The sequence below is a fragment of the Salmo salar genome, chromosome 17, assembly GCF_965601325.2.
Source record: "Salmo salar chromosome 17, fSalSal1, whole genome shotgun sequence".
Lineage (NCBI taxonomy): Eukaryota > Metazoa > Chordata > Actinopteri > Salmoniformes > Salmonidae > Salmo > Salmo salar.
Window position 1 is genome coordinate 8,292,031 of NC_138307.1, and position 7,970 is coordinate 8,300,000.

A 7,970-nucleotide genomic window follows, 5' to 3' on the forward strand; every position below is an offset into this window, starting at 1 on the left:
TTTGTCCCGTTTTTGAGAAGACCCTCTCAGAGGGAACGGATGTGGCCCAGATGGGGCTCCTCCAAATAGGATTGGACCTCCATTATGGCATCTGCTGAGGGATTCCTTCGTGCTGCATCCCCAGTTGCTCTCTCGTCAAACAGCATCCAAACAGCAGACGTTTGTGGCTCTACTGCTGGTGCTTCTCCTCCATCTAATCCCTCTTCTTCCTGTTGCCCTGGTGCCTGAGCCAGCTGACTGCTGGGGCTGTCCCTCCCTGCTGCTGAGGTTATTCTTTGAAGAGCCTCATCAATCACTCAGGCATCACCGAAGGCTAACTTATTAAACCTGGGGTCAAGTGCAGCGGTTTCTGATAGAACATGATTATATTCCATTCTGTGGAACTTTCTGTCCATTGATGAACATAGGGTGTCCATCAACTCTGTCACGTCCTGTGGTTACATTTGCTTCTCTCTGGCGGCTGGATGTGATTCACTGCAGACCCTTACACAGGAGTATCATTTTTGAGGCTGTCACATAGCTGAAAAGAGAGAACAGTAACTTATTAGTTCAGGTTCATGTTCTGTCTACTGATACTACATTCTCATCTACTGCTCATATACATATATAATACTGGATTAAATAGTGATGTAGTAATAACTGCTTACTGTACATCTCTCCACTGATCTCCACAGTGACCTGCTCAAAGGGTTCCAGGACTCTGCAAACCTCCTCCAATTCCTCTTGGGTCAGAGCATCAACAGGTGCATTGACAATGGCCAGGGTAGAGATGATGGCATTCTTTGACTCAAGAAACCGCTTCAACATATAAAAAGTTGAATTCTACCTTGTAGTGCAGTCTTGTTTAGGCCTCAGCTCAGGCATCCCCATCTGGCATCCCCATCATGTGCTCCAGTGGAAGTATTCCACAGCTGCTTTCACTTTGTCCACAGTGGGCTTCATCACCTTCAAAGCATCTCTTACAATCAGGTTGATTGTGTGGGCAAGACATTTTAAAATGTTCATGGCTTTGGTTATGTTAGCTGCATTGTCGCTAACACAACAGACCACTTTTCCATCTAGTTGCCATTCTCTGGCCACTCTCAACAGTTCCTCTGCCAAGTTCTCTGAGGTGTCTGTCACTGAACTCAAAGCAGTCCAGAAGATAGCTAAACATCGAAAAATCTTCAATGAAGTGACATGTAACTGACATGTAACAAGTGGTTACCCTTGATGTCCAGCAGTCAGTGGTAAGGCAAACTGCAGTAGCTTTTTGGACTCTTTCCCACACTGAAGCCTGTGTGCTCTCGTACAGTTGTGGAATAGGTGATTTTGAAAGGGTCTTCCTGCTTGGAATTGTGTACATTGGATTTAGACTATTGCTATAATTTCTAAAACCTCTGTCCTCCACGATCGAAAATGGCTGGAAATCAGTGGCAATCATTTTAGCCAATGCAATATCAATTTGGCCTTGTTTTGCTACAGACACAGACTTTGGCATAAATTGGTCCATAGAAGACTGCGTTACTGTGGGTCGCGGAGTAGGGCTACTGGACTGAGTGGGTACATCTCCACGTGTGGAGGTGCTGGCTCCACCACTATCACTAGCAGGCCCGCTAGTTTCTCGAAGCTCCGCTACAGCTAGCTTCACAATTGGGTGCACAGTTCGCATATGCCGGTGTAGGTTGTGCGTAGAACCGGCTTTATATGAGATTTTGTTTTGGCAAATTCTACACTCTGCTCTAACATTGTTTACATTATTAAAATGCATCCAAATGCTACTGTGCTTCCGACTCATTTTCCAGCTGTTGTTTTCACAGCTATCCTTCCTCTCTTTCCTCGGCTGCTAAGTGTGTGACTGTGAGTGAGTTGGCTCGGCCTTCCCTCACGCATCTTTGGTTCATTGGTTGACACTGCGTGTCTGATTGACAGGAACAACAGGTGAGGCTGTTAGTCTGAGCAGACAGTCAGAACGAATGTGTGCGCTTGAGCATTTAGGACTATATTATTTTGTTTCTTTTTTTCGTTCTTTGAATTAGTTAATTCTATTCATTTACATTTTTTGATTATTCATATCTTAATTTTTGGATATTTTTATAAATAGATTTCGGCTCTTCTGATATGCCAGCCGGCTCGGTTCGCGAACGACCCATCACTAATCCATCACTTACTAACATTGTCATCAATATTTGTAAAGCAGTGCAGAACAAGCAGTTATAGTTTACTGCAATTGTTTCTAAAACCGTAATGGCACCATAAACAATAAGGAAGCTTTTTTTTTATGTATGTGTAGATTAACCTTGAATGCTATGCTTGTTATTAACATGCAGGGACTTACTTGTTGTAGTTTACAGTATTAGTTCGACTGCCTCTGTAATGAGTGAATAAGCCTAGCTATGTTGTTTAGTCTAGCCTAATACAGTTGCCCACATCAGGTTTATCTAGCTCCAAAATTCCACTGTGCTAATATGGATTTGATTAGGCTTTTACACAATATTTCACTGGCGAAGTTACAGTAGCTACGTTTGACAATAAACTTCATAGCTTTCAATGAATAATGCTAGCTATGTTCTCTTTATAGAGATGACGGTGCCAGTGGTGAACCTTTCTTTTGCTGCGTGTGGATTCCTGGGTATCTACCTACTGAGACATGGAGACAAGCTGCTGGGCTCTCTCAGGGCATGTGCTAGAGCTCTGGTGGCTGCAGTGATGATCACTGCTCCAGACAAACTAGAGGTAAGATAGTAAGGTCTTCATCATCATTATCCTATTCTTCTATTCCTTGTACACAGGTTAAAGGTCATATTGTTGTTGTGTTTAGGCCTACTGCTGGTTGATACATTGTCTTTATCCATTGTCAAAGAATTGACCTTCAGATTTGCCAAAGATGCCAGAGGCTTGGTGCTGTGACCCCTGGATATAACTTCATGCTTACATCCAGGTAGTCACTTACTAACTCTGAGAGAGAAACACACTGAATATACCAAGATTAGGAACACCTTCATAATAAGGGATCATAGCTTTCACCTGGATTCACCTGGCCAGTCTTATGTCATGGAAAGAGCAGGTGTTCTTAATGTGTTGTATACTCAGTGTATAAGAACAGTCATATTCAGATGCATATGCACACAGAAGACAGGCAGAAACACAAAGACCCAGTTGGTTGGGTTGAATGAGAATAAGTGCTCTCAATGTTTTGTACACTCAGTGTATTTCTTTAACATCAAGATAACTGGGTGTTATGTACAAAAACAAATCATTTGTAACACCTTCTTTATAATAAATGGAGCTATTCATGTGTGGGAGTAAATTAAACCTAAGGCTATAGAACTGAACAATGGTTGCATTTGTGTCTTCATTAAGTGCACGCATTACACAGGCAACAGATTGTGTAATAAGTGCATGCTTTATTATAGAGCCGTACAGTGTTGTTAAATTAATTATTAAAAACATGACAAAAAAGCATCTGTCCCTTTGTTCTCCCCAGGGAGGACATTGAGGAGTTTCTGCCTGGCGATGCCCACAGTAAAGCAGGCGATCGCCTTCACATCTCTATAACGCATTCAAAAAGTGGCAAGAACTCCATCCTATCCAGCTTAGCCTCCAGGGAGGACCTCATAAAGGTAGCCTGCCACAAGCCTGAGCAGATTATATTACTGTATCTTACTATAAACCTTGGCTTTAACACAAAATGTTGTCGTAAATGTTTATGAGGAGCATGGTCATTGTTTTCCCCTGATACACTTCATTGTTGGGTCAGTTCTGTGTTTTAGCCAGTCAAGTGACCGAGCAATTCACATGTTGCAATATGTGTGGGTCAAGGAACATTTCAAAATCTTTTTCACTACATATTTTAGGATTTGGTCTGACCTAATTCCTTTGCTTCTTTTAATTTAAGGCACTCTTAGCCAGTAGTTTTGTGCCCGTCTATGCTGGAATCAAACTGGTGGAATGGCAAGGACAGGTAATAACTTTAACTGCATCTCAAACTCAACCAATGGATGTTATCCATTACGTTAGTTTATTGATTTTCAGTTATAAACAAAAAGTAACTGTAGCACATATCCTTCAGAAATGGATTGACGGGGGCTTCACGCATAGCCTCCCCATCCTGCCAGAGGGAAGTACCATCAGTCTCCCCCTTCGCAGGTCCCCAAGATATCTGCCAAAAACACAGAGGGCTCATGAACCGCCCCTCAAACTGGCTAACATGGACATAATGGTTATTACATGTTCGCAAGGATAGAGACAGTACACATATTGACAAGTGTGTGTGTGTGTGTGTGTAGCATTCATTGAATGGTTTTGCACATAATTTTGCATTATGCGGAACTGTAATTGAGTGGCTGCCTGGACACAGTTCTTTTGCAGGATTTAAATTGGTTTGATTTTGCAGACATTTTTGTTAATGTTTTGTCCCTCCTTTAGAGGAAAGGATGAACCAGTATTGTAAAGAGGGTCATGACGATGCAGTGATGTTTCTTAAGAAAGCTGGATCTAGTAGGGTTGTATTTCAATTGAGAATTTAGTTTTTAGTGTTTTTATTACTTTTAAATGTGGTGCATTGAAATTACTTTAGATTTTGTGTGATACATTGTTGCATTTTTTTTTTGTTTAAACAATGTAAGTAAAATGTATAATTTGCTCATTGCACATTCACTGCAAATCCACTGTAGCCCATACAATCAACAGTAATAACTCTATAATCTGAGATGTTGGAATATCAGCATGTAACTATATCTCCCATGTGAGATAACTGGGCTTGATGGACTTCCTTGAGGAAAATCAGTCTTTGAACACGCCTCACCAATTTCCAGCAGCGATCCATTACCCCTGAGCCAGCAGTGGCAGGCGGTGGGGAAATCAGTAAGGCACTTCACAGAAGTACATAATATAACGGGCAGTGGAGTCACGCTAACCTAGCGGAGGTCCTTCAGCTCCTCCAGGACAAGGATGGAGTACCCCTTTGATGTTTCCATAGAAATGGTTGTTTGAACTCTGCACGTTCTTCTCTCCTTCTGAGGAACCATTTAATTTCCTCCGGTCCTAGGGTATCGACGTGCACTGTGTTCAAGATCATTTTTTTCCCGGTGGTTGAACTCACACACACACACACACACACACACACACACACACACACACACACACACACACACACACACACACACACACACACACACACACACACACACCTCCCTCTGGATCTTCTGAGGATACCAAGGCAAAATGTGCTGTTTAAATGACTGCCTTCAAATCTAGTAGCAATTGCTGAAATAATGTAACCCCAAAACAAAGAACCGTATTTGTATCTATTAACACAAGGCTGAATTATCATAACTACTTACCCAATGTGACTGATAAAAGCATAATTGTCCAAAAAGACTTTGGATGAGTTGAAATAAATATGTTTCGCACTGCACACTCATCAGCATGAGGGCAAAGCGCAGATTTGTACAGTAAAGCTGAGATTGAGCTTGATCAGAAACCACACAATGACTATGTAAACATTTTTGTGATATCATAGAAATGTCTGTTGCATCACAATCAATGTGTCAAATGAATTGCACATCAGTTGTACATCACCAACTAGGCCATACAGTCCTGTAAGTAAACAGGATTTACCATCCACACACTAAAGTGAAGTAACCATGGTGTTTTCCTACCGCTATCCAGCCTCCCTGCTGTTGCTAATAATGAGCCAAATTTTTGTCCACAGTTGTAATTAACACCTGGGGACATAGATTCCCTGGCTTATGGTTTAATACTGTTGAGGTTTTCTCCTCTCTCTGAGGAAAACTCTAAATAACACTAGAAGACCAGAGGGGCTATTCTACAGGGAATGTCCCAACTAAAAGAGGCATCTGTACATTTCATTATTCCACTGCAGTATGTTCTCCTCTGTCTAAAAAGCACACACCTGGAAATAGTTAGGTGTGAGTGCAGTTTTTTGGATAAAGGCTTTGCATTATGATTGCAACCCTTGCATTTACGTCGTAATCCCTCGCCGGTGAGAGGTCCTTAAAAGTCCAGCAGCTACATTCATTTGAATAACAAATGAAAAAGCAAAGTAAGCAATATGATCATCAGATATCCTACCAGACATTGCTGTTGCACTTGTACCATTCAAATAAGGCTGAGTGGGGTAAGTATTGCACTAGGTCACACAAACATTCAGTTCAAGAATAACATCCTCCCCATGTCCCGATCCTGAACCTAGGACTTTGACACCCTATGGTCCTATATAGTGGGCAACTTTTGGCCAGAGACATACAATTTAAGTCGGAAGTTTACATGCACCTTAGCCAAATACATTTAAACTCAGTTCTTCACAATTCATGACATTTAATCCAAGCAAAAATTCCCTGTCTTAGGATCACCACTTTATTTTAAGAATGTGAAATGTCAGAATAATAGTAGAGAGAATGATTTATTTCAGCTTTTATTTATTTCATTACATTCCCAGTGGGTCAGAAGCATACATACACTCAATTTGTATTTGGTAGCATTGCCTTTAAATTGTTTAACTTGGGTCAAACATTTCAGGTAGCCTTCCACAAGCTTCCTACAATAAGTTGGGTGAATTTTGGCCCAATCCTCCTGACAGAGCTGGTGTAACTGAGTCAGGTTTGTAGGCCTCCTTGCTCGCACACGCTTTTTCAGTTCTGCCCACAAATTTTCTATAGGATTGAGGTCAGGGCTTTGTGATGGCCACTCCAATACCTTGACTTTGTTGTCCTTAAGCCATTTTGCCACAACTTTGGAAGTATGCTTGGGGTCATTGTCCATTTGAAAGACCCATTCGCGACCAAGCTTTAACTTCCTGACTGAGATGTTGAGATGTTGCTTCAATATATCCACATCATTTTCCTTTCCTCATGATGCCATCTATTTTGTGAAGTGTGCCAGTGCCTTCTGCAGCAAAGCATCCTCACAATATGATGCTGCCAACCCCATGCTTCACGGTTGGGATGGTGTTCTTCGGCTTGCAAGTCTCACCCTTTTTCCTCCAAACATAACGATGGTCGTTATGGCCAAACAGTTCTATTTTTGTTTCATCAGAACAGAGGATATTTCTCCAAAAAGTACGATCTTTGTCCCCATGTGCAGTTGCAAACCGTAGTCTGGCTTTTTTATGGCGGTTTTAGAGTAGTGGCTTCTTCCTTCCTGAGCGGCCTTTCAGGTTATGTCGATATAGGACTTGTTTTTGTACCCGTTTCCTCAAGCATCTTCACAAGGTCCTTTGCTGTTGTTCTGGGATTGATTTGCACTTTTCGCACCAAAGTACATTCATCTCTAGGAGACAGAACGCATCTCCTTCCTGGGTGGTATGATGGCTGCGTGGTCCCATGGTGTTTATACTTGCGTACTATTGTTTGAACAGATGAACGTGGTACCTTCAGCCATTTGGAAATTGCTCCCAAAGATGAACCAGAGTTGTGAAGGTCTACATTTTTGTTTGAGGTTTTGGCTGATTTCTGTCAAGCAAAGAGATACTGAGTTTGAGGGTAGGCCTTGAAATACATCCACAGGTACACCTCCAATTGACTCAAATGATGTCAATTAGCCTATCAGAAGCTTCTAAAGCCATGACATCATTTTCTGGAATTTTCCAAGCTGTTTAAAGGCACAGTCAACTTAGTGTATGTAAACTTCTGACCCACTGGAATTGCGAAGAGTGAATTATAAGTGAAATAATCTGTCTGTAAACAGAAAAATTACGTGTCATGCACAAAGTAGATCTAACCAACTTGCCAAAACTATAGTTTGTTAACAAGAAATGTGTGGAGTGGTTGAAAAACGAGTTTTAATGACTCCAACCTAAGTGTATGTAAACTTCCGACTTCAACTGTATGGGCCCAGGTCTAAGATAGTGCATTAAATAGGGAAAAGGCTGCCATATCTCTGAGGTGCACATGTGCATTGGCAGGCCTGTCCATGCAGAGCTGTGCTGCGCTCCACTTCTCTGGCGTCCGGGAGCAGAGAGGCTGGGC

At 41.8% G+C, this 7,970-nt stretch overlaps 1 pseudogene; it reads left to right on the forward strand.

Moving 5' to 3' along the window:
* The first annotated feature begins 2,562 nt into the window (after window positions 1-2,562).
* LOC106575239 (patatin-like phospholipase domain-containing protein 4) lies at window positions 2,563-4,199 on the forward strand (annotated as a pseudogene).
* Window positions 4,200-7,970: the final 3,771 nt, after the last annotated feature.